At 33.4% G+C, this 25,533-nt stretch overlaps 1 non-coding gene across 1 annotated transcript; it reads left to right on the top strand.

Moving 5' to 3' along the window:
- The first annotated feature begins 21,283 nt into the window (after window positions 1-21,283).
- LOC131179827 (small nucleolar RNA R71) lies at window positions 21,284-21,390 on the top strand. The gene has a single exon (XR_009148713.1). It is a non-coding gene; the product is annotated as a small nucleolar RNA R71 (small nucleolar RNA).
- Window positions 21,391-25,533: the final 4,143 nt, after the last annotated feature.

Below are 25,533 nucleotides of genomic sequence, written 5' to 3'. Positions count from 1 at the left end.
CCTATTTAATTAATCAATTAAACTCTTTAATTAATTAATTAAATCATATTTAATTAGGTGATAACTTGTGTATGTGTGTGACTTACTAGGCTCATCACTAATTGGCAATGAGACATGATATCAACTCTTAATATCATCAGAACTCTTTCTTACCATAAATGATTTCTCTAAATCATTTTATGCACCTCATAGACCATGGTTAACACCTAGCATAGCATGCCATGGCCACCCAATTAATAATAAGGTTTACCTTAAATGAACCTATAATCATATGTTACCATGCACTAGAATCTCTCTGTTATAAAATCCCAACTCAAGCTGGAGTCATGGTTTATGTCAAACTCCATTTGCTATGAATATTATGTTTTCTTTTAATTCCAATTCTTGATTAAAAAGATTTTCTCATTAGAAACTCTTTTCTGAATAAATCTATCTGTCCTGGCCAGGAACTTGAAACATCAAGAACAATTAAATGAACATAGGATTTTAACTCTATTTACTTAGAGGAACAGATTCCATCTTGATCAACACCTACCTCCATATATAACTAGCAGGAGCCAACACATGCCCATATACCCATACATAGTACAAGTATGAAAGCAGTATCAAACTCAAACTACCTATATACAAGATAACTGTGCTATCTCAGGTCTAAAGATTATATGCACTGATATGATTTATGACAAAACATTGACAAGAGTAAACTCCATGTGCTTGTCATAAGTGTCACTGGTTCGGCCTACTTATCATTTATAAGCGCCTATCAAGTTTGTTATATGGCATGAGACTCACCATTCCATCTTATTTATATCTCATATAAATAACTTGGGAACAAACATGAATACAATCTTTCTGGATAAGTCATGTCCTTATTATGAAGTATCCTCGATTGTGAACCTATTTATGATACTTTGTGCTAGAAATATTGTCACTCATATTCTTAACAACTTAAGAATAATATTTCTAACAAAATATCAATGGACCTTTTCTATTACACATAAATATATTATGTAAACGGAAAAGTGGAAATGCCTTTTATTATTAAAAATATGTACAAGATACATACTAAATGATATGTTCTAGGGCATACTACTAACAAATAAAGCAAAGTGGACAAAATTTCAGTCCATCTTCATCCTCTCAAAAAACCAGCCGAAGCTCACCATGGAAGAACTCCATAGCCAACCATGGAAGGACCACCATGCAATCATGTTCTAGCCATCCTTTCTCACTAGTGTCTTCATTAAAGCATATGCATTCAACTTGAGGAAGCCATTGGTAGCAAGAAGAAAGGGATTTAGTGAGTTTTTAGCAAGCTCCAAAAGAAGTAAGTGTCCAAATCCCCTCCCTTGCTTTAGTAAACTTCATGTTTAGATTGAGGTGAGTTGAATGGTGAAGAGAATGAAAGAATTTATTGAGTTATGGTATTGTTCAATTTTGGCAGCCATGAGAATCTATGTTGCTTGAGTTTTTCTTACCTCTAATGGATGGAAAATAATGTTGATTTAGTCATTTTAATGTTGTAGTAATTTTGTTTTCATGTATATATACATTGAGCACTTGAATTTGAGGGTTTGGAAAGCAATTTGTATATCTTAGCAAACTACCACTTTTGGCAGCCTTTAAATTCATGAATTAGTGTTTAAATTCATGAATTAGTGTTTGGTTTCATGAATTTTCTGGATGAATTATGGTGAAGATGAATTGAGGGCAGTGTATGTAAAGTAATGGTTAGGAGATATATGTTATAATCAAGTGTTTTATGTATATATTATGTTGAATTTAACATTACAAATTAGGATTGTATAATGTACATGGAACACTTTTATATTCTGCCCAAATGGACATGATTGAGATATGATGAATGGTATAGAAGTGTTATGAATATATATTTGTAGTTTTGGGAGGAGGAGAAGTGTCATTTGGAAGTGTTCTTTGTGTGCAGATTTTATGTTGTGAAGGCAGTAGGTAAATTGAACCATAAGTGACAATTGGTGATCCCAATTGGAATGAGGCCAATGGGAGGTGAAACTAAACACAAAATAGGCCAGCTTTCATGCAGAAATTTTGTCAAAATTTTGCCTAGAAACTGACCTTAAAAATGACCAAATCCGAAATTGTAACCTTGCAAACACAGATTTTTGACCATATGAACAGTAGTCACTAAGATGACCATAACTCACTCAAAATATGTCCAAATGACTTGAAATTTTTACCATGGATAGCTTAGACATAGAGCTACAATTCTTATGAAGACACCAAAGCCCATAAATGGCCAGAACCAAGTCCAAATTCTTGCCCAAATTTGGGTACCAAAACTGTCAGAACTGAATGTGACCTAAAATTCACCAAATCTTGCACTAAAAATGCAATCTGTCCAGCTTTAGTAAATTGACCATATCTATACAACTCAGAATGACTTGAAATTTTGCCAAAAGTTCAATAAGACATAGAGCTACAATTTTGCTTCTTTGACCAGAAGCTAAAAACCAAGAAAAATAGGACATTAAGCTAGACCAATCTAGCACACTAAAATTGAAAATTTGACATTTATATAAAATGATGCTTGAAGTAATTTGGCAATAAATGCCAACTTGTAAAAATGGTAAATTGCACTATATTGGCAGCATATTGAATTACAATTTGTGACATGTTGATGCTAGAATCTACTTATCCATATTACCTAAAAAGGTCAACATTTACATTGACTTGTGAATTACATGATAATTAGTAAACTCAAAAAAATGAGGAATTAAACAATTAACTTGTAATGTGCCCTAGTTTGACTTGTTGATTAGTTTGGATAGGTTGGCATGCCTATAGGATTCTGACAGCTGTTCTGTAAATGGCTTCATGCCATACTATGTTTTACTGCTTATTATGCCGCATTGTGACTTTAATAGTCTACGGTTATATGTATTGTGTTATTATACTTAGCTTATCGCAGGATCGACAATATGGCTTTTTAGCCACACTGTTTGCACACCGAGAGACACTTTGTGACAGATGGTGTGATGGCCCGAGGTACTAGATACCCAGTGCTAGTATATCCATTTATCCAGTCTGGTCAGTGTATAGGCCACAGGAGTCCAGAGTCATCTGCACTACACTGCATAAATGCTAGGACTTAGGATCTTGTGTAATGACTATCAGTTGTCTTTTGATATTTTGTTATGTAATTTTGTATATTCTAAAACTTTAAGGTTTTTAATAATTTGTACATATTAAACTCCTATGGAGAGTGTTTTGATGAATGTAAATTATGATGGATTGTATTTTGAAACTATGAAATAGTTGAGATTTTGATAATATTATCATATTGAACTATTTTTAACAGGTTTAGAAGGACAATTTGTTCGAAATACAGACGGCACCTTACAGGATTTTTATTACCATTTTTGAAACACTAATTTTATTAAAGTATGAAAATAGAATCAGCATGATATGAATTTTACATAAAAGATTTCTTAAAATCAAATTGAGTTCAGGAAATGAGATGATCACAGACTAGGTACTCCGGCACACCGTGTAGCACGGCTTGCTCGGCTATACTGTAAACGGGTGAGGGGTGTTACATTTAGTGGTATTAGAGCACGGTTTAGGAGTTTCTGGACCTAGATAGATTGCATATCATACATTGCATTGTAAGTGTTATGATGACTCTAATGTGGATCTTTTGATTTATTATTTTGATCAGAATATGGACTCCACATCGCAGAGAGCGGTCGATGAGGAGGTGGAGAGTCATACTTCATCTATGACTGAACCAGGAGACAGGAGGGAACCTGCTCCACCAGTACCAGATGCAACAGCCACATTTCAGCAAATGGTTGAGTTCTTTAGACAAATGGCAGGAGTTATGCCACCACCACCACCTCCACATCAAAAATCTCATATAGAGAGACTCAGGAAGTTTGGAGCAGTGGATTTTCTAGGCAAAAGGGAAGATGATTCTGTCACAGCTGAAAACTAGTTGGACAGAACTCGAAGAGTCTTAAAACAACTTCATTATACTCTAGAGCAAAATTTGGAAGCTGCTGTATCACTATTGCAAGATGATGCATACCAATGGTGGGATACAGTGACTAGTGAGGTACCATCAGAACAAATAACTTGGGATTTCTTTCTCACTAAGTTCAGAAAGAAGTATTTGGGCAGTGTATACCTAGAAGAGATGAGAAGGGAATTTATTACCCTACACCTGAGACAGCTGACAGTGGCTGAATATGAAAGAGAATTTATCAGACTGAGCCGCTATGGGCGGGAAATAGTCCCTAATGAGGCCGAGAGATGCAAGAGATTTGAGGAAGGACTCAATGATAACATTAAAGTAATGATTACAGCCTTGGGGATTACAGAGTTTGCCAAGTTAGTGGAAGCCGCACCGAAGGTTGAAAAAGTTAGAATAAATGAGCATAATAGAAGGGACAGACAGCAGAAAAGAGGTCAGGGTCAGACCAGTACATCTTTTGCCCCTAGTAAGAAATTCAGAGGTTCGCCTACTCAGAGTTTGAATAGAGCACTAAGTCAGGGTCAGTCACAAAGGCCCAAATCTCAGTTTTCACCAAGGAGAGGCCAGTCCACACCTTCAGTGGCTATCTCTCTAGGGACAGGGTTCAGGGGACCAGCCCCAGCAGTATCTGTTGCTTGCCCACATTGCCAAAAATGGAATAAGGGGGAATGTTGGAGGATGATAAGTGCTTGTTTATGGTGTGGGTCTACAAACCACCTAATCCGAGATTGTCCGCGTAGAATTGCTACATCCACTCCAGTATCAACTATTAAGCCTACCCCTCCAGCTCCAAGGGGTAGAAAACCGGGAAAGGTGACGTGGTACTTCTGGCTTTGCACATGTCAGTGCGTGGAGAGAGCAGAAGGTAGAAAACTAGTCAGAGCCTATGCTATAAGGGCATAGGAGGAACAGGATGCTCCAGATGTCATCAAGGGTACATTTCTCCTCTATAATACTTTTGTACATGCATTAGTGGATCCTGGATCTACTCATTCATATATTTGTATCAAGCCCATAGAAAAGGGAATACCAGTAGAGAAAAGTGACCAAGACATCCTGGTCACAAATCCGCTAGGCCACAATGTGGTAGTAAATAAGGTATATAAGGGTTGTCCATTGAAGATTCAAGGGAAAGAGTTCTTTGCAGACTTAATCGAATTGCCTTTCCATGAGTTTAACGTGATTTTAGGAATGGACTAGTTATCCCATCATCAAGCAATAATACATTGTAAATTGAGGAGAATCTCTCTGAAAACTGCTGAGAATGAAGAAATAACAGTTATGGGTGAAAGGACAGATTTCTTGTCCAATGTCATTACAGTTACAGTTGCAAGGAGATGGTTGAGAAAAGGGTGTGACACCTATCTGGCACACGTGATTGACACTAGGCAGGGTAAATTTGACTTGTCTAATATACCCACAATAAGGGATTTCTCTGAGGTATTTCCTGAGGAATTGCCTAGTTTGCCACCAGAAAGGGAAGTTGAATTTGCTATTGAGATTATGTCGGGTACAGCTCCGATTTCAATTGCTCCGTATAGGATGGCACCTGCTAAATTGAAAGAGTTAAAAATCCAGCTGTAAGAATTACTAGACAAGGGGTTCATACGCCCTAGTGTGTCACCGTAGGGAGCTCCGGTACTGTTTGTAAAGAAGAAAGATGGAACACTAAGATTATGTGTTGACTACTGGCAGTTAAACAAAGTAACAGTGAAGAACAAGTATCCATTGCCTAGAATTGACGATCTGTTTGATCAGTTGAAGGGAGCCGGTGTATTTTCTAATATTGATCTCAGATCAGGGTATCATCAGCTAAGGGTTAGGGATGCAGATGTGCCTAAGACTGCATTCAGAACCTGATATGGGCATTATGAATTCCTGGTGATGCCATTTGGATTAACAAATGCTCCAGCAGCATTCATGGACCTTATGACCTGTATCTTCCATCCATACTTAGATCGGTTCGTAGTGGTCTTCATTGATGACATCCTGGTGTATTCCAAGGATAAAGCAGAACATGATGAACATTTGAGAATTGTTCTGCAGACTCTAAAAGAGAAGAAATTGTATGCTAAATTGTCCAAGTGTGAGTTCTGATTGAATGAGATTTCATTCCATGGACATGTAGTGTCAGCTGAAGGGATTAGAGTGGATCTCAAAAAGATTGAAGCAGTGATGGAATGCAAGCCTCCCAAAAATACAACTGAGATCAGAAGTTTCTTAGGGTTAGCTAGATATTATAGAAGATTTATAAAAGGATTTTCCCTAATAGCTGCTCCAATGATCAAATTACTACACAAGAATATGAAATATGACTGGAATGACAAGTGTCAAGCCAATTTTGAGAGGCTGAAGGCTATATTGATAGAGGCACCAGTGTTAACAAAGCCAATGTCAAGAAAAGACTTAGTAGTCTACAGTGATGCATCACATAATGGGTTAGGGTGTGTACTCATGCAAGAAGGGAAAGTGGTCGTATATGCTTCCAGGCAGTTAAGGCTACATAAAAAGAATTACCCTACTCATGATTTGGAGTTAGCAGCAATTATCTTCGCATTGAAGATATGGAGGCATTACTTGTATGGAGAAAAATGCTACATATACACAGACCATAAGAGTCTGAAGTATCTCCTAACCCAAAAGGAACTTAATTTGAGACAGAAGCGATGGATTGAATTCCTGAAAGATTATGATTGTGTGATTGACTACCACCCTGGGAAGGCAAACGTAGTCGCTGATGCCTTAAGCAAAAAATCTATTGTAGCATTAAGATCTCTGAATGCCTAACTGTCCTTAGCTTATGACGGAGTTATTTTGGCTGAGTTGCAAGTAAAGCCAAATTTGTTACAACAGATATAGGATGGGCAGAAGACAAATGAGAAATTAATGGCTGTTATGGGCAAAATCACTGAGGGAAAGGAAACTGAATATGAAGTGAAAGAAAATGGGTGCCTGTATTATAAAGAAAGAGTATGTGTACCAGATGATAAAGAGTTGAAAATCAGTATTCTGAGAGAAGCACATAACAGTGTGTATGCTATGCACCCAGAAAGCACAAAAATATACCATGACCTAAAACTTCGATACTGGTGGCAAGGTATGAAGAAGGACATAGCTGACTATATAACTAGATGCTTAACATGTTAGCAAGTCAAAGCAGAACATCAAGTTCCATCAGGTTTGTTACAGCCCATAAATATACCTAAATGGAAATGGGACCGAGTCACTATGGACTTTGGTAGTGGTTTACCTCTCACTCAGAAAAAGCATGATGCAGTATGGGTGATTGTGGATAGGTTGACCAAATCAGCACATTTTCTGACAGTCATAACTGACTACTCACTGGAAAAGCTAACAGAATTGTACATTAATGAGATAGTTAGACTACATGGAATTCCACTTTCCATTATATCTGATATAGACCTGAGGTTTACATCTAGATTTTGGAAGAAATTACAAGAATCCTTGGACACACAACTCCATTTTAGTACGGCTTTTCATCCTCAGACGGATGGACAGTCATAAAGAATAATCCAGGTAAATTTTGAAACTCATTGAGTTTTTGTAAACAATAAATTGAACTGATAATGATAATAATAACTAAACATATGTGATAGGTCCTCGAGGATATGCTGAGGAGTTGTGTTATTGAGTTTGAGGGAAGTTGGGACAGATATCTTTCACTGACAGAATTAGCATACAATAATAGCTATCAAGCTAGCATACAAATGGCACCCTGTGAAGCACTGTATGGGAGAAAATGCAGAACATCTGTATGTTGGACTGAATTGGGTGAAGATAAGCTAGTGGGACCAGACCTGGTAAAACAGACAGAGGAAAAGGTGAAACTAATAAAGGCCAATTTGAAAGTTGCCTCGGACCGACAGAAATCTTATGCTGACTTGAAAAGAAAGGACATTGAGTATGAAGTTGGAGAGAAAGTATTTCTCAAAGTATCACCGTGGAAGAAAGTGTTGAGATACAAGAAAACAGGGAAAATTAAGCCCTAGGTTCATTGGCCCATATGAAGTTATTGAACGTGTGGGACCAGTAGCCTACAGATTAGCCTTACCACCTGAGCTGGACAAGATACATAATGTGTTTCATGTCTCGATGCTCAAAAGATACAGATCAGATCCTTCACATGTCATCTCAGCAGAAGAAATTATTGTGCAACCTGACCTGACATATGAAGAAAAACCGATTAAAATCTTGGCACAAGAGGTAAAAAAGCTCAGAAACAAGACAATTCCATTAGTGAAAATCCTATGGAGGCACCACAACATGGAAGAGGCAACATGGGAGAGCGAGAAGACAATGAGGCAACAGTTCCCTCAGCTCTTCACATCAGGTAAATTTTGAGGACGAAATTTTTATTTAGAGGAGAAGAGTTGTAACATCCCCACTGTACGTATTCTATACGTTCTGTTGCTCCGATGACCTAATATCTATTTGGACAAGTCAGGATGTCTAGAACTACACTTCGGTGATAATGAACAGACATAGAATGATGAAATAAATAAAAAGAAAATACAAGAAAAATTAAAGAAAAATAAAAGAGAAAAAATGAAACTAAGTTAAACGAGTCGGCACTATAGCGATGGGTAACCGCACCGGAAAGTTACAGCGAAGGCAATTGCCGACCCCAGGACTGCGGGGATGTAACAACCCTCACCCGACTACAGTGTAGCCGAGCAAAGTGTGCTACATTCGGTGCCGGAGCACCCTATCTTATCTTACTTTATTCCTTTCATATTTTGATCTCGTTATATTTTAATATTAATTATTTTTCGATGGAGAAACCAGCGGATTTTCCCCTATTTTATTACCAGTTGACGTATTTTACTATTTACCTGTTTGAAAGTTTCAATAATATTTTACAAATAAAATCTCATCAATTATTTTCATAACCATCTCACAATTTACATCTCATTCATATATCTCAATTTCATATTTATTTCCATGCATTATCTATATATTTCAAATCTGTCTTCGAATCCATACAATCTCATTCATGCTCAAATCACATAAGTAAAATTTTCAAATTTCTTTAATTTACATAATTTCATAATTTACATGATATATAAATTAATTACATATGAAAAAGCTAATTTATTAAATTACATTACATTTCTATTAATTACCTGCTCATAATCTACATTATAATACAATATCTAGCATTTTATACTAAATACAAAATATGATCTATATGGGCCCTATCTACATGCATTGCTGAGGAGGTGACAACCTTGATTACTTCAGGCACTTCTGCAGATCTGGACTCCAAAAATCTTAGTCAAAGTACCTGCGCGAGGAAACAAATCCATCGCGCTAAGCATTGCTGCTTAGTGGTGCAATAATAGAACAAGAAAATAATATACCAATAAAGAAAGAACGAAGCATAGTTTGAATATTTAAGAATCAATTTAATTTAATACAATGTGTCTAATATTAATTATCTTTTGTTCTAATTTGTTCCGCTTTGGAAGCGTTTAATTCCTAAATTCACAGTGATAATGTACAATATACAGAATTAATAAAAATACTCTGTTTATATTCATATGGCAATAGAAAGCACATTTAAAACATTTAGTTAAGTTATACCTATTTTTGCAACTCTTTTATCATTTTACTTAATAATTTTTTTTTTTATGTGGTTTGGATCATTTCATAATTCTAACTAATTCTTTTGAAGTCTTATTAACTCATTTATTTGATTTCTAATATTTTTAATTACTATTAGTCTTAATTTATTTCAATAAATTACACTGCCCAAGTAATCTACGACAGGCTGACTAAACTGGATAACGGGTCATTGGCACTGGACACCGCGGTGCCTCGGGCCGTCATACCATGGGACGCAGAACGTCAACCACGTATGCAGTCAGTATGGCTAAAAAGCCATGATACACATAATCAGGCATAAAAGCCATGAATGTTGGCATAATGCCGGGCATAAAGCCATGAATGCGGGCACAAAGCCATAAATACAGGCATAAAGCCTTTTGCAGTACTGCTAAAACAATACCCTATTGGCATGCCAAACTATCCAATCTGACACACATGTCTAGGCAATACAAGGGCACATAATATCATTAAACATTAATATATTGTGTTTTATGACTTCATTATTTCATAATAAATTTCAATTATAATTCATACATTCATTTGATCATTTATATGATCACAATTCACATCAATTATCCTTTTTATACCATTGTACTCAAAATACTTCTCCTTTCTACAATAATGAGAACTAATGTCTCATTCATACATTAATATGGTTCATTTATTCATTCTTTATGTTATTCATATTAATCACAATTCTAAAATTAATCACAATTCTAAACAATGGTTCACATGTACCATTGTATTCAAAACATTTTTCCTTTTCTCATTTATACATTCAAGAATCTACTTATGTAATTGCAAATTTTATATTTCAAGTTGAGTTACTAATATTTTATGAATTCCATTTGTGATGGGCATATAAGCCCTAACTATCTATTTACATCAATTAGATGACTTATTTTTCATGTTTCCAGTAATCCATGAAAATTTCATGGACTTCAAATTTATGCTCTTAATTTCCTTTTAACAATTTTGACTAAGATGCATAGTCCACATTTGTCATACCATTCTAAGCATTAAGCTTAGAATTAGTTCTAGGTCTTCATCTTAATTTGCTAATTATTTTGACTACTATTCACCTTACTAGTCAATCAAAATGTTGACTTTTTCTACTTAATGGATATATTAGTTCTAATTACACCAAGATCCCACATTTTGAGTTTTATATTTGCTAGTATTAATTGCCAATTGCAATTTAAAGTCCCCTAGATGCATTTCTAATTTCACATTTTAAATTTCAATTTGTGGTGTCACTATTCACCTCATTGGTCAACAAAAATGTTGACTTTTGGATGGAAAATAGGTACATTGGTTTTAACACTCCCAATGCACCACATTTTACATTTAAAACTTGTTGGAATTGAGCACCCATACCATTTCTAAACTTAAAACCAAGAGGGCAGAATTTTCAATTTTTGAAGCCTAATTTTACTGTTCCATTAAGCATAGTTGCAGTGGGAATTTGAGGAAATGGTAAACATGAAAGTTGTTCCTTATTTTGTCTAGTTGAATTTCCTTTTTTGAATCACTCCATTTGGAGTTTTGTAGCTCCAGATATGGTCCAAAAACCACAGCTGGCCGGATTTCAATTCTGTAGAATTTACCAAATCTACAGTACCATGAACAGTGACTATGACTGCCATTTGAGTTAGGTTCTGGTCATAATTTGGAGTAGGTTTCTTCATGAAAATTGTTTTTCTATGTCTTAACTTGTTGCTGTAAAAATTTCAGGTCAATTGACAATTTCTACAGTGAGTTATGGCCAACTGTTCATTTGGTCATTCTGTAGAATTGGCTTGCAGAGTACCCGAATTGGGGCCAACTTTTGGTCCACTTGCTTTGGTCTTTTGGGCATGGTTTCTTCAGCAAAAATGTGTCATTATAAGTCTAGTTTCATGTCCAATTGGCCAAACACCAATTGGACCTACACAGCCAAAGATATGGCAGTCCAAACAGGCTGGACTCACGGCCTCCCTGCTGCTGTCACTAGGCAGCATGCCCATTTCAGTTTGCCATGCAATAGTTCACTCCTAATTATGGTCAACTTACCCCAAATGGTCACTAATTGACCATTAGAATGTTCTTTAACAATTTCCTAAGCAAAGTCAAATTTTCACTCCCAAACCCTAGCTCAAAGTCAAGGTTTTCACAAATTTCCTTAGTTAACTCTTCCATTCCTTATATATATATATATATATATATATATATACACTTTAAACATAATCTCTAATTCACTCTAAGTCCATTAAAACAATCAAACTCATTCCCTCCTTAGGGCTGCCGAAATTCATGGTATACATACACATGAATTCTTTTCATTTAATTTACAAATTCTTATTCACTTTAAGTCCTTAACATGGAATGAAAGGGATTTAGGTATAAATATGCACTAACCTTTTTGAAACCAACCTTGAGCTTGTTATTCTTCAAGATTTCTCCTAGAATCATAATAATCATAATCAATTATAACTTCACTTTCCTAAATTAAATATCCAATAAAAATTCAACAGCATTTCCCCTTAAATTGGACTAAACTCCTATCATAAATCTTAAATCCACAACCACCCATTAATACCTAATCTGGCAGCTTGTGCATTCAAATTTACATATAATGATCTAACCGTTAGATAAATCCCAAATTTTAACCATATATTTAAGACATCCCTATACAATATCAGTAAAAATTTTAGCATCAAATAATCTCTATATCATGAGATATCAAAACATTCATTCAACCCTTCAAAATCTGAATTTTTGCAGAAATCAGTCTTACTCAGACAGCTCATGCAAAACAATTTATATCTCATAAACCACAAGTCTAAAATTCACCAAATTTTAACCCAGCAGCCTCAACATTCCAAATATCATTTGTACCAAATTTCATAATTTTATAAGCATCCTAATTATTTATTTTTCTCAAATTTCAGTAGCCAAAATTCAGAATTCAACCTACAGACAGCCTGTGTTCAACAATATTTTTCTCCAAATCCAACCGTTGAACAATCACCAAATTTTAACCATAACTTCCACACATACATACCTCAAACATATCCAAAAATCAGCGATAGATGTTGAGCCAAATTCACCTGGATTGAAGAGAAAGATGCTACCCTGCTGAACCCCTATTTCTGCTACTATTCATCTCCTTCTCCTTCTTCCTTTCTTTCTTTCTTTCTCTTTCTTTCTTATTCCAGCCCGTATGAAGAAGGAAACTGCTGGTTTCCTTTGTTTTTTTATCTCATTTTAAGTCATTTTTATCTCTTTTTATTGGTTTGTCAAATGGTGATTGGAGGGGGCTTTTAAATGACATCATCATATGTCATAATTAAGCATTTTCCTTCATTTTCTTTTCTTCTTTTCTCTACTCATTTTCAATTCAATTTTTAGTAATGTTTATTCATATTTTATGTCATATTAATTATTTACTCAACTGGACAAGTCGGCCAAAAATCACCTCTGAAGGCGAAATGACCAAAATGCCCTCCGTTTGGCTTAACGGGTCAAAATTGTCTGTACCGATTGAAAAATTTTTCTAAATATTTTCTTGGCATTCTAATGCCATAGGAACCTCAATGACTCTTCTCTGGAGTCCCAAAAATTATTTTATGAATTTTTCCCCAGGTCTAGGGCTCCTAGTTGCGAAAACCGCAACTTCCCGCTGGGTTACCCATCGCTAGGGCACCGGCTCATTTAACTTGGTTGTATTTTATTTCTAAAATTTTTACTAAATTTTTCTTATCAATATTTGAGTTATTTATGGTTCCTCACTTTAGTCTAATTATTTTTCCAGATGTTCTAGCTGTCCGGACCGACACCGGTCACCGGAACAATAAAATGTATGGAATTGCTACAGTGAGGGTGTTACAGGGGAACCCTTGGAATTAAATTTCGGGACATAATTAAAGGTTTATTGAAATTTAATTGACACTAGAAATATCAAAGAATAATTAATAAATTAGTATAAAGAAAAATGAAAAATCGAGAAACAGATAAAAATCGGTGTTATCAAAAAATCAGAAATACAACCCGAAGAATGGCATTTTGGTAATTTGACACCTAGAGTTGCGTTTTGACCTCAATGTCCATTAAAAATAAATGGTATTACAATTTGAAAATGTTATAAAAAATTAAATTGTGATACATTATATAAATAGTGAAAGAAATGAGATAAATGTGCAAATAATGAAACTTTGAATAATTAAACAATAAAAGAAACCTTAGTGCTCCACTAACCATGAATTATGGGACCTAAATAAAGCAAAGTGGACAAAATTTCAGTCCATCTTCATTCTCCCAAATAACCAGCTGAAGCTCACCATGGAAGAACTCCATAGCCAACCATGGAAGGACCACCATGCAATCATGTTCTAGCCATCCTTTCTCACTAGTGTCTTCATTAAAGCTTTATGCATTCAACTTGAGGAAGCCATTGGTAGCAAGAAGAAAGGGGTTTAGTGAGTTTTTAGCAAGCTCCAAAAGAAGTAAGTGTCCAAATCCCCTCCCTTGCTTTAGTAAACTTCATGTTTAGGTTGAGGTGATTTGAATGGTGAAGAGAATGGAAGAATTTATTGAGTTATGCTGTTGTTCAATTTTGGCAACCATGAGAACCTATGTTGCTTGAGTTTTTCTTACCTCTAATGGATGGAAAATAATATTGATTTAGTCATTTTAATGTTGTAGTAATTTAGTTTTCATGTATATGTACATTGAGCACTTGAATTTGAGGGTTTGGAAATCAATTTGTATATCTTAGCAAATTACCACTTTGGCAGCCTTTAAATTCATGAATTAGTGTTTGGTTTCATGAATTTTCTTGATGAATTATGGTGAAAATGAATTAAGGGCAGTGTATGTGAAATAATGGTTGGGAGGTATATGTTATAATCAAGTGTTTTCATGTATATATTATGTTGAATTTAACTTTGCAAATTAGGATTGTATAATGTACATGGAACACTTGTATATTCTGCCCAAATGGACATGATTGAGATATGATGAATGGTATAGAAGTGTTATGAATGTATATTTATAGTTTTGGAAGGAGGAGAAGTGTCATTTGGAAGTGTTCTTTGTGTGCAGATTTTGTGTTGTGAAGGCAGTAGGTAAATTGAACCATAAGTGACAATTGGTGACCCCAATTGGAATGAGGCCAATGGGAAGTTAGACTAAACACAAAATACGCCAACTTTCATGCAGAAATTTTGCCAAAATTTTGCCTAAAAACTGACCTTTAAAATGACCAAATCCAGAATTGTAACCTTGCAAACCTAGATTTTTTACCATATGAACAGTAGTCACTAAAATGACCACAACTCACTCAAAACAGGTTCAAATGACTTGAAATTTTTATCATGGATAGCTTACACATAGAGCTACAATTCTTATGAAGACACAAAGCCCAGAAATGGCCAGAACTAAGTCAAAATGCTTGCCCAAGTTCGGGTACCAAAACTGCTAGAACTGAATGTAACCTAAAATTTACCAAATCTTGCACTAAAGATGCAATCTGTCCAGCTTTAGTAAATTAACCATATGTTGGTCTATACAACTCAGAATGACCTGAAATTTTGCCAAGAGTTCAATAAGACATAGAGCTACAATTTTTCTTCTTTGACCAGAAGCTAAAAACTAAGAGAAATAGGACATTAAGCTAGACCAATCTAGCACACTAAAACTAAAAATTTGACATTTACATATAATGATGCTTGAAGTAATTTGGCAATGAATGCCAACTTGTAAAAATGGTAAATTGCACTATATTGACAGCATATTGAATTACAATTTGTGACATGTTGATGCTAGAATCAACTTATCCATATTACCTAAAAAGGTCAACATTTACATTGACTTGTGAATTACATGATAATTAGTAAACTCAAAAAAATGAGGAATTAAACAATTAACTTGTAATGTGCCCTAGGTTGCCTTGTTGACTAGTTTGGATAGGTTGGCATGCCAATAGGATTCTAACAGCTGTTCTGTAAATGGCTTCATGCCGTACTATGTTTTTACGGATTATTATGCCGCGCTGTGACTTTAATAGCCTACGGCTATACGTATTGTATTATTATACTTGGTTTATCGTCGGATTGACTATATGGCTTTTTAGCCACACTGTTTGCACACTGGGAAACACTTTGTGACTGATGGTGTGACGGCCCGAGGTACTAGGTACCCAGTACTAGTATATCCATTTATCCAGTCTAGTCAGTGTATAGGCTACACGGGCAGTTAATTTAAGTATTATTAAATTCAAATAGCTAAATTCAGTTTTATTGACATACAACACCACCAAAATTAGCAAAAATGAAAGGTTAGCAAATAAAAGTAGAATCAACAACTGCAAAGAATATCGATGTCATAAATTCATAAACAATTCATTTATTTTATTTTAGTGTATATTTCTTTATATTTGGCACCACTAAGCAGAATTGCTTAGAGCGTTGCTTTTGCTACGCATAGGTATAGGAGACACAGCTGGGAAGCCCAGCAGACCTACGACCGGGTGAGACATCAGATCTGCATAGGAGTCCAGAGTCATCTGCACTACACTGCATACATGCTAGGACTTAGGATATTGTGTAATGACTATCAGTTGTATTTTGACATTTTGTTATGTAATTTTGTGTATTCTAAGACTTTAAGGTTTGTAATAATTTGTACTTATTAAACTCCTATGGAGAGTTTTTTTATGAATGTAAATTATGATGGATTGTATTTTGAAACTATGAAATAGTTGAGATTTTGAGAATATTATCATATTGTACTATTTTTAACAGGTTTAGAAGGACAGTTTGTCCGAAATACAGATAGCACCTTGCCGAATTTTTATTACCATTTTTGAAACACTGATTTTATTAAAGTATGAAAATAGAATCAGCATGATATGAATTTTACATAAAAGACTTCTTAAAATCAAATTGAGTTCAAGATATGAGATGATCACAGACTAGGTGCTCCGGCACACCGTGTAGCATGCCTTGCTCGGCTATACTGTAGACGGGTGAGGGGTGTTACAATACAATAAAACCAAGTCACCCTCTTCAAACTCCTTCCTTTTAATATACTTGTCATGCCAAAATTTTGTCCTCTTCTTGTAAATTCTAGCATTCTCATAGGCATCCAACCTTATCTCTTCAAGTTCATTTAATTAAAGCAATCTTTTCTCTCGAGCACTTTTTAAGTTAAAATTCAAAGTTCGGATTGCCCAATAAGCTTTGTGTTCCAGCTCAACCAGCAAATGACATGATTTCCCATAAACTAACCTAAAAGGTGTAGTTATAATGGGTGTCTTGTAAGCTATCATGTATGCCTATAATGCATCATCTAATCTCAAAGACTAATCCTTCCTTGAATGATTAACAGTTTTCTCCAAAATTCTCTTCAATTCCTTGTTAGATACTTCAACTTACCCACTGGTCTGAGGATGGTAAGGTGTAGCTACCTTATGAGTAAACCCATATTTCTTCAAAAAAATTTCAAATTGTTTATTACAAAAATGAGATCCACCATCATTGATTATACCTCTTGGTGCTCTAAATCTAGTAAAAACAAATTTCTTCAGAAATTTCACTACTACCCTAGCATCATTTGTAGGGTAAGTAATTACCTCAACCCATTTTGACACATAATCCACACCTACCAAAATATACTTATTCTCGAATGAGGATGGTAACGGTCACATGAAATCTATGCCCCAAAATTAAATAACTCAATCTCCAAAATTCCTTATTGTGGCATTTCACTCCTCCTTAAAATATTCCTCACTATCTGACATCTATCACATATCAAAATAAATTCTCTCACAATTTTGAACATATTTGGCTAATAAAATCTAGCTTGAAGTACTTTAGCCACTATTCTATCCACACTAAAATGACCTCTATAATCAGAAGAATGATAATGCTCTAAGGCACACACCTTTTAACTAGGGCATCATTACATCTCTTAAATAATAATGGATCCTCCCATATGTAGAATTTCACATCATGCAAAATTTTTTTTCTCTGTTGATAGCTTAAATCTGGTGGGAGAACTCCACATAACAGATAATTAACAAAATTTTCAAACCATGGCAATGCATCAACAATAACTAATAATTTATCATTTGAGAAAAACTCATCAATTGGCAATTCCTCTTTAATTCCATCTTTACTCTCATGCTTAATCCTTGATAAATAGTCTGCTATAACATTTTCATTTTTTTCTTATCTTGTATTTCTAAATCAAACTCTTGAAGCAATAAAACCCATCTTATAAATCTTTGCTTTGCTTCTTTTTTATTCAACAAATATCTTACAGCAGCATAGTCTGTATAGACAATCACTTGTGATCTAAACAAATATGACCTAAACTTATCCACAGCAAATACCACAGCTAAAAATTCTTTCTTAGTAGTAGCATAGTTCACTTGAGTATCATCCAAAGTTTTGCTGGCATAATATATTGCATATGACCTCTTCTTCTTTTTCTGACTAAGAATAGCTCCCACAGTAAAGTCACTAACATCACACATAACCTCAAATGGAAGTGACTAATCTGGAGGTTGCATGATAGGTGCTGTTGTTAGAGTTTCCTTCAACCTATTAAAAGAATCAAGCCAAGCTTGGTCAAAATTAAAAAGAACATCATGATTTAACAAATTAGTAAGAGGTTTAGCAATTTTTGAAAAATCCTTTATAAACCGCTGGTAGAAGCCAATATGCCCAAGAAAACTTTTGATTCCCTTCATTGAAGTTGGTGGAGGCATCTTCTCAATTACTTTTATCTTGGCTTTGTCCACTTCAATTCCTCTATTTGACATCAAATGTCCAAGAACAATGCCTTCTTGCACCTTGAAATGACATTTTTCCCAATTTAGTACTAAGTCTGTTTCTTCACATCTTTTAAGCACTTTAGAAAGGTTAGAGAAACAATCATCAAAAGAAAAGCCATATACAAAAAAATTATCCATAAAAACTTCCATAATTTCCTCAATAAAATTAGAGAAAATGGCCATCATACATCGCTAAAAAGTAGCTAGCGTATTACATAGGCTAAAAGGCATCCTTCTATATGCAAATCTACCATATGGATATGTAAAAGTGGTCTTCTCTTGATCACTAGGATGTATTGGGATTTGGGAAAAACCAGAATACACATCCAAATAATAAAAATGTGAATGTTTTACTAACCTCTCTAGCATTTGATCAATGAAAGGCAAAGGAAAATAATCTTTCCTAGTGGCACTGTTAAGCTTTCTATAATCTATACACATCCTCCATCCTGTGACTATTCTAGTTGGTATCAACTCATTATTTTCATTTTTCACAATAGTCGTACCTCCTTTCTTAAGAACTACATGAACTGGGCTAGCCTAACTACTATCAGAAATGGGATAAATAATCCCAGCATCAAGTAATTTGAAAACTTCTTTCTTCACCGCCTCCTTCATATTAGGATTCAACCTTCTTTGATGTTCTATAGTGGCTTTAAAATTATCCTTTAAAAGGATTCTATGCATGCACAATGTAGGGCTTATACCCTTGATATGATCAATGGTGTAACCAATGACTTTCTAATGTGCTTTCAATTCTCTTAACAACTTCTTTACTTATACATCACTCAAACTTGCACTAATAATTATAGGATAAGCAGAATTAGGTCTAAGAAAAACATACCTTAGTGTAGATAAAAGTGGTTTGAGGTCTACCTGTGGTGCTTCCTTCTCATCTAGCAAAGGTAGTTATGTAACTTCATGCTTTAATTCTTCAACTAACAACACTTGATCTTCTGTAACTTTTTGAGTGGCTTCTAAAATTTGAGCAAAAGCTGTAACTTTAGGATTTTCATCTTTTGTTGTCTTGCTATACACCAAACAATTCTCCAAAGGGTCTTCAGGATATTTTTTCCTAAATTCTTCTTCCACAATCTCATCATTGACATCTATCCTTAAACAAGGATCAACTTCATGATGTTTCTTCAAAGCTTGATTCAAATTGAATTCCACCTCCTCTTTTCAAACTCTTAATGTCAATCTATGATTCTTCACATCTATAATAGCACCAACTATGGCTAAGAATGGCCTTCCTAAATGATAGGAATGTGAACATCCTCTTCCATTTCAAAAACCACAAAATCCATAAGAGTAAAAAATTTTCCAACTATTAAGGGCACATTCTCCAAAATTTCCACTGGATATTTGATAGAGCGATCAGCTAGTTGCCAAAAGATGGTTATTGGCTTAATTCTTCAACCTTCAACTTGTCACAAATGGATAATGGCATCAAACTCACACTAGCTCCAAGATCACACAATACTTTGTCAATGCTAGTATCTCCAATGTGGCAAGGAATAGAAAAACTTCCTGGATCCTTCAACTTCAGTGGGAGCTTATTCTACAAGAAATCACTACACTCTTCTATTAATGCCAAAGTTTCATAATCTTCTAGCCTCCTCTTATTTAACAAAATTTCCTTCAGGAACTTGGCATATGAGGGCATTTGAGAAATTGCATCTATAAATAGAATGTTGGTGTATAACTTCTTTAAAACCTCTAAAAATTTCCCAAACTGTTTATCTATCTTTGCTTTCTGAAACCTTTAAGGATATGGCAATAGTGGCTCACATGGTGGTGGAGCACATACTTTTCTTCAACTTCTTTCTCAACTTCTTTCTTCTTACTTACTTCCTCATTGACTTCATCATGATTTAAAGTAGATTCATTCTTGTCTTCATCTTCTTTCTTCTTTCTTCTTCTCCTCTTCCACCTCATCTATCTTTTTTTGTCCCATAATTTTCCCACTCTTAAGGATAACAGCCTTGCAATGTTCTCTAGGATTCTCTGGTTGACTTGGAAGTTTCCCTTGTGCTTTACTAGAAGAACTTGCTTGTTGAGCTATTTGATTTTCTAACATCCTATTATAAGTAGTGAGTTGATCTATCCTTGAAGTTAATTATTGAATCATTTCTCCTTGTTTTTGTTGAGTAAACAAGAAATTCTCTATCATAGACTTTAAAATTAAATCTTGGTCTGAAGACTGAACTGGTGGTTATGGAACAGGTGCATTTTGATTCCTTTATGGCAAAAATCTAAGTGGTGCTCTATTTTGCTAAAAGTTCTACTATTGTTGAAAATTAGGAGGTTGTTGATAATTCTGCTATCGTTGCCCTTGTCGACCTCCCCAAGAGAAGTTAGGGTGGTTCCTCCATACCAAATTACATGTATCAGAAAAAGGATTACCAATTGGCTTCTGATTGTAATTCTCAACAAAATTAAATTGCTCATTTCCAAACTCTTGCCCATAGGAAGGAAAATCATTGATACAATTCACATTTCCTACACTAATATCTTTTATATGACTAGATCCTCCAATTAAAGCATCAACCTTCATGCTTAACTTATCCATTTTTCTTGTCAAAGTATCAAATTTGGCATTGAACATACTCATAGCATCTAACTCATAAACACCAGCTAATGACTTCTTCATTTCATTCCTTTCACATCTCCATTAATAATTATTGTAAGCAATTTTATCCAATGTTGAATAAGCTTCATCTTCTGACTCCTCCATAAGATCACCTCCTGAAGATGCATCAATTATACTTCTGATAGCTGGAGAAACACTATTATAAAAATGTTGAACTAGCATCCATTTAGGGATTCCATGATGTGGACATCTCCTTTGAAGATCCTTTTATCTCTCCCATGCCTCATATAGACTCTTATCATCCCTTGGTCTAAAAGAAGTTAATTTATTCCTAAATTTTATAGTCTTGCTAAGAGAAAAGTATTGAGCCAAGAAAGCTTATGACAACTCATCCCAAGTAGTTATAAATAATGAATGCAACCATTCCCTAGCATGATCCTTCAAAGAAAAAGGAAATGATCTCAAATAAATAGCATCATCTGACACTCCATTTATCTTCAGCATGTCACTTATCTCAAGAAAATGTGCAAGGTGCACATGTGGACTCTCAATAGGACCTGCCCCAAACTGTGCTTATTGAACCATTTAACAAAGTGAAGGCTTCAACTCAAAGTTGTTTGCTTCCACTCTAGGCCTTGTAATACATGGTCAAAAATCACCAAAACTAGGAGAAGCATGATCCTTAATTGATCTGTTGTTGTTGTTGTTGTTACTTGCCATAGCTTCTATCTCTTGTTGTTCTTGATGTTGCGCTTGTTGTCTCTGAATTCTAATTTCAGCTTTTCTTCTTTTTTATTTTACTCTCAAAGCCTTAGCTGTTTTCTCAATTTCAAGTTCAAAAATTAAATCAATTTCCTCACTTCTTGTTCTTCTCATATAAAAGATAAGCACCTAAAAAAACCAAAGAAATAAAATCTCAAAGTAAAATAGTAAAGAAAAATTAAAAATAAAAAATAAAATGCCCAAATTAACGAAACAATCAATCATCTAATATGAAACAAAATTAAATCCCTGACAACAGCACCAAAAACTTGGTTTGTACTTCGCAAGTATATGAATCATTCAAGTAGTAAAGAAAAGATATCTTCCCACAGAGATTTGATGTTTGAGTCACAAATTATAAAAGTTATGATTATGTGGGCTAACAATAAGGTGTGCGCCAAATATTAAAAGATGAGATTTAGCAATTTAAATTATAAAATAAGAAAATTATAATAGGTTAAGCAATTAAATTTCAAAATACTATGCTAATTTACTAAAATACCAGAAAGTAAATAAAGATTTAATTAATAAATGGCAAAGTTTATTCCAGAGTTGAGGTTCATTGAGTAAATTTTATTGTGATTTGGATTGGCAAAACCAAGTTTAAGGGAAATATAAGTTCGAAGGAAGTTGATTTTGATTTCCTTTAATTTCTCTTTCAAGCAAAATAAAGTATGCTTTAAAGGAAACTAAACCCCATTATTATACGATGTTTAATTATCCAAAACCATTTAAGCACTTTAATAAAATTAAAAATTCTTCTTAACCCACTAGTTTATTTCTAACACTAGGTGATTAAGCTTATTATCTTGATTATCTATCACAAATTTTCACCTCTCGGTCCTTTAATCTAAGATTAAGAATAAAAACCCAAAGGGTACTAATAATGGATATGTAAATTAGTACACAATATAAGAATTAAAACTTATATATATTAAAATTTGGTTAAAACCAGTCTAAATCCATAAATAAAACTTAAATTATTACATCTAACTCTGAAATCTTAAGTATCTACTCATTCATGTTTGTATTTACAAGTAGAAAATATAAAATAAAGTAAGAAAATATGAAAATAAGATTAAAATTAAAAGAACCCAGAAGAAGAGAATTGAAATCTCTAAAAATAGAGGCTAAAAAATGTCACTATGTAGGTGGCCTTCCTCCAAAGATGGCATTCCTCCTTGCTTTTCTTCTTTTTTAATTTTTTTTCTCTCTTTCTCCTTATAGTAAAAATGAGAATATGATGTTTATGTACCTCCTAAAGTTTTTCCCTAAAAGTAGTCTCTAAAGGGATAAAGACAAAAGGTGTAAAAGATATGAAATGAGAAAATTTTTCTATGTTAGCAAATCTGCCAATGTTTTTCAACATGCCCCATATTGAATTCAGTGATTTTCAACATGCCTCATATTGGTTCGAAAGTAGGGTCTGCACTGACCAGCTACACAGAGCATGTTAAAGTCCTTGAAACTTTCAGCGAGTTTGGTTCCAAAAATTTTGGTTACACAACCTAGTGTTGAATCTAACATGCCTCATGTTGGTTCTACTCACTAACTCTTATCTTTACATGCCCTTCAATAAGGGGCATGTTGGGGTCCTTGCAAATCTCGACTGGTTTGCTTCTTTAAGTGAATTTTCTTCATTTTTCTCACCACTTTAAGCTTTTCAAATCACTTTGAATTTCTCCCATATATACTTTTTTTTCCTTTAAACTATATTAAAACCTATCAAAAACATCAAAAATCCAAAAATCAAATATAATGAAAGTAAAATTAACAAATTAACTGGAATATATACTAAAAGTATGAAATTACTAAATTAAAAAGGGCAAAATAGATGCAAAACTATCCTATAATACCTATATAAAATGAGTTTATCAATTCATAGCTGGATTATCAAAGCTATTTGGAGAAAAGGTTAGACAAAGAATTAGAGATAGTTATAATTCAGAAATACTTTATGATACTTTAACTTATGGTGAATTGATTAACTTTGTTAATAATGAAGGTTTAGCTTTATGTATAGATTTGAAGTTAAAAGCTAAAATGAAAAATGAATTAAAAGAATCCAAAATAGAATTAGGAGAATTTTTCTTTCAATATGGTTATGAGAAAATTATTGCTTCTTCTGCTCATCATAAAAGAAAAAGAAAAATGCATAGGAAAAAATCTTTGAAATATTATAAGAAATCTTATAAGAAAAATTAATTTGTTAAGCCAAGTTCTTCTAAAAGAAAATCTTATAAAAAGGATAGAAAACTTCCTTTAAATGTGAAAAAGTAGGTCATTACAAAAGTTAGTGTAAAATGAAAGAAAAAATTAATAGTTTAGATGTGTCAGATAAGTTGAGAGAACAAATAATGAATTTATTACTTTCCGATATTGATTTAGATCGAAAGGATGAAGAAACTAGTGATTTTGAAAATAATGATTTAAATATTTTAGGTGATTATTCTAGTCTTGCTAGTTCTGAAGAATTAGATACTTATGAATGTCCTAGTACTTGCACTGGTCCTTGTTGTAATAAGGCAATTAATGTGATTTCTAGTGAACAAGAGTTTTTACTAGATATTAGAGATAAGATAAATGATCCAGAAATTAAAAAGGAATATTTTTTAAAATTTAAAAAATTTTATAACTAAAGAAAAGGTAGTTAATAATTTAGAACCTTGTAAGTTAACATATATATTTCAAAGATTTGAAATGAAGAAAAATATTACCCTTAATATAAATGACTTACAAGAAGAAATTAAAAACATTAAACAAGAAATAAGAGAATTAAAAGGAAAAATCTTTTAATTTAAAAGAAAATTAGTAGAATTAGAATTAATTGATTCTAAGTCAAAAGGAAAAAACTAATGTTAATGAAGAAAAGTAGAAGATAGTAAAAGCAATTACAGTATAGATGAATTTATTAATAATCTATCAAGAATCAATTATCATAAGTGGATTATCTATATTACTATCTCCATTGGTGATTTTGGTTTTTCGTCAATTGCATTAGTATATTCTAGTTAGATCAAAATTGTAAACAAGAAGGTTTATTTTCTATAATTTTTTATGAAAATACCATAGAAAGATTACATGGATCTAATGGTAATAGATTACAAATTAAATATAAATTAAGTAAAGCTAAAATTTGTAATCAAGGTATTTATTTTAATTTACCTTTTATATTAGTTAAGAATATTACTCAAAGTGTTATTCTATGAACTCCTTTTTTAAATATGATATACCCATTTAATGTAGATAAAAATGGCATTAATACAACTATTTTAGGAAAAGAGATTTGTTTTAAATTTATTTACCAATTCAAAGGAAAGATTTAAACATATTACAAGATATTTCAATATCCTCAGTAAATATAATTAATAAAAAGAAAAAAACATATTGAGTATTTGAATGATGAAAAAAAATCTTTAAAAATTCAAGAAGAATTAAATAAGGATTTTATTATTCAAAAAATTAAAAATTTAGAATCCTTTTTTCAGAAAGAAGTTTGTGCACCTATTCCTAATGCTTTTTGGAATAGGAAAAAAAAATATAATATATTTACCTTACAAAAATGATTTTAATGAAAGATTAATTCCGACTAGAAGCCATGCAATTCACATGAACGAAGAATTAGAAAGTTATTGTAGGAAAGAAATTAAAGATTCATTATAAAAAGGATTAATTAGAGAATCTAAGAGTCCTTTGAGTTATTTTGCTTTTTATGTTCAG

Source organism: Hevea brasiliensis, chromosome 4 (genome assembly GCF_030052815.1).
Source record: "Hevea brasiliensis isolate MT/VB/25A 57/8 chromosome 4, ASM3005281v1, whole genome shotgun sequence".
Lineage (NCBI taxonomy): Eukaryota > Viridiplantae > Streptophyta > Magnoliopsida > Malpighiales > Euphorbiaceae > Hevea > Hevea brasiliensis.
This window is presented reverse-complemented; position numbering and strand designations above follow the sequence as displayed.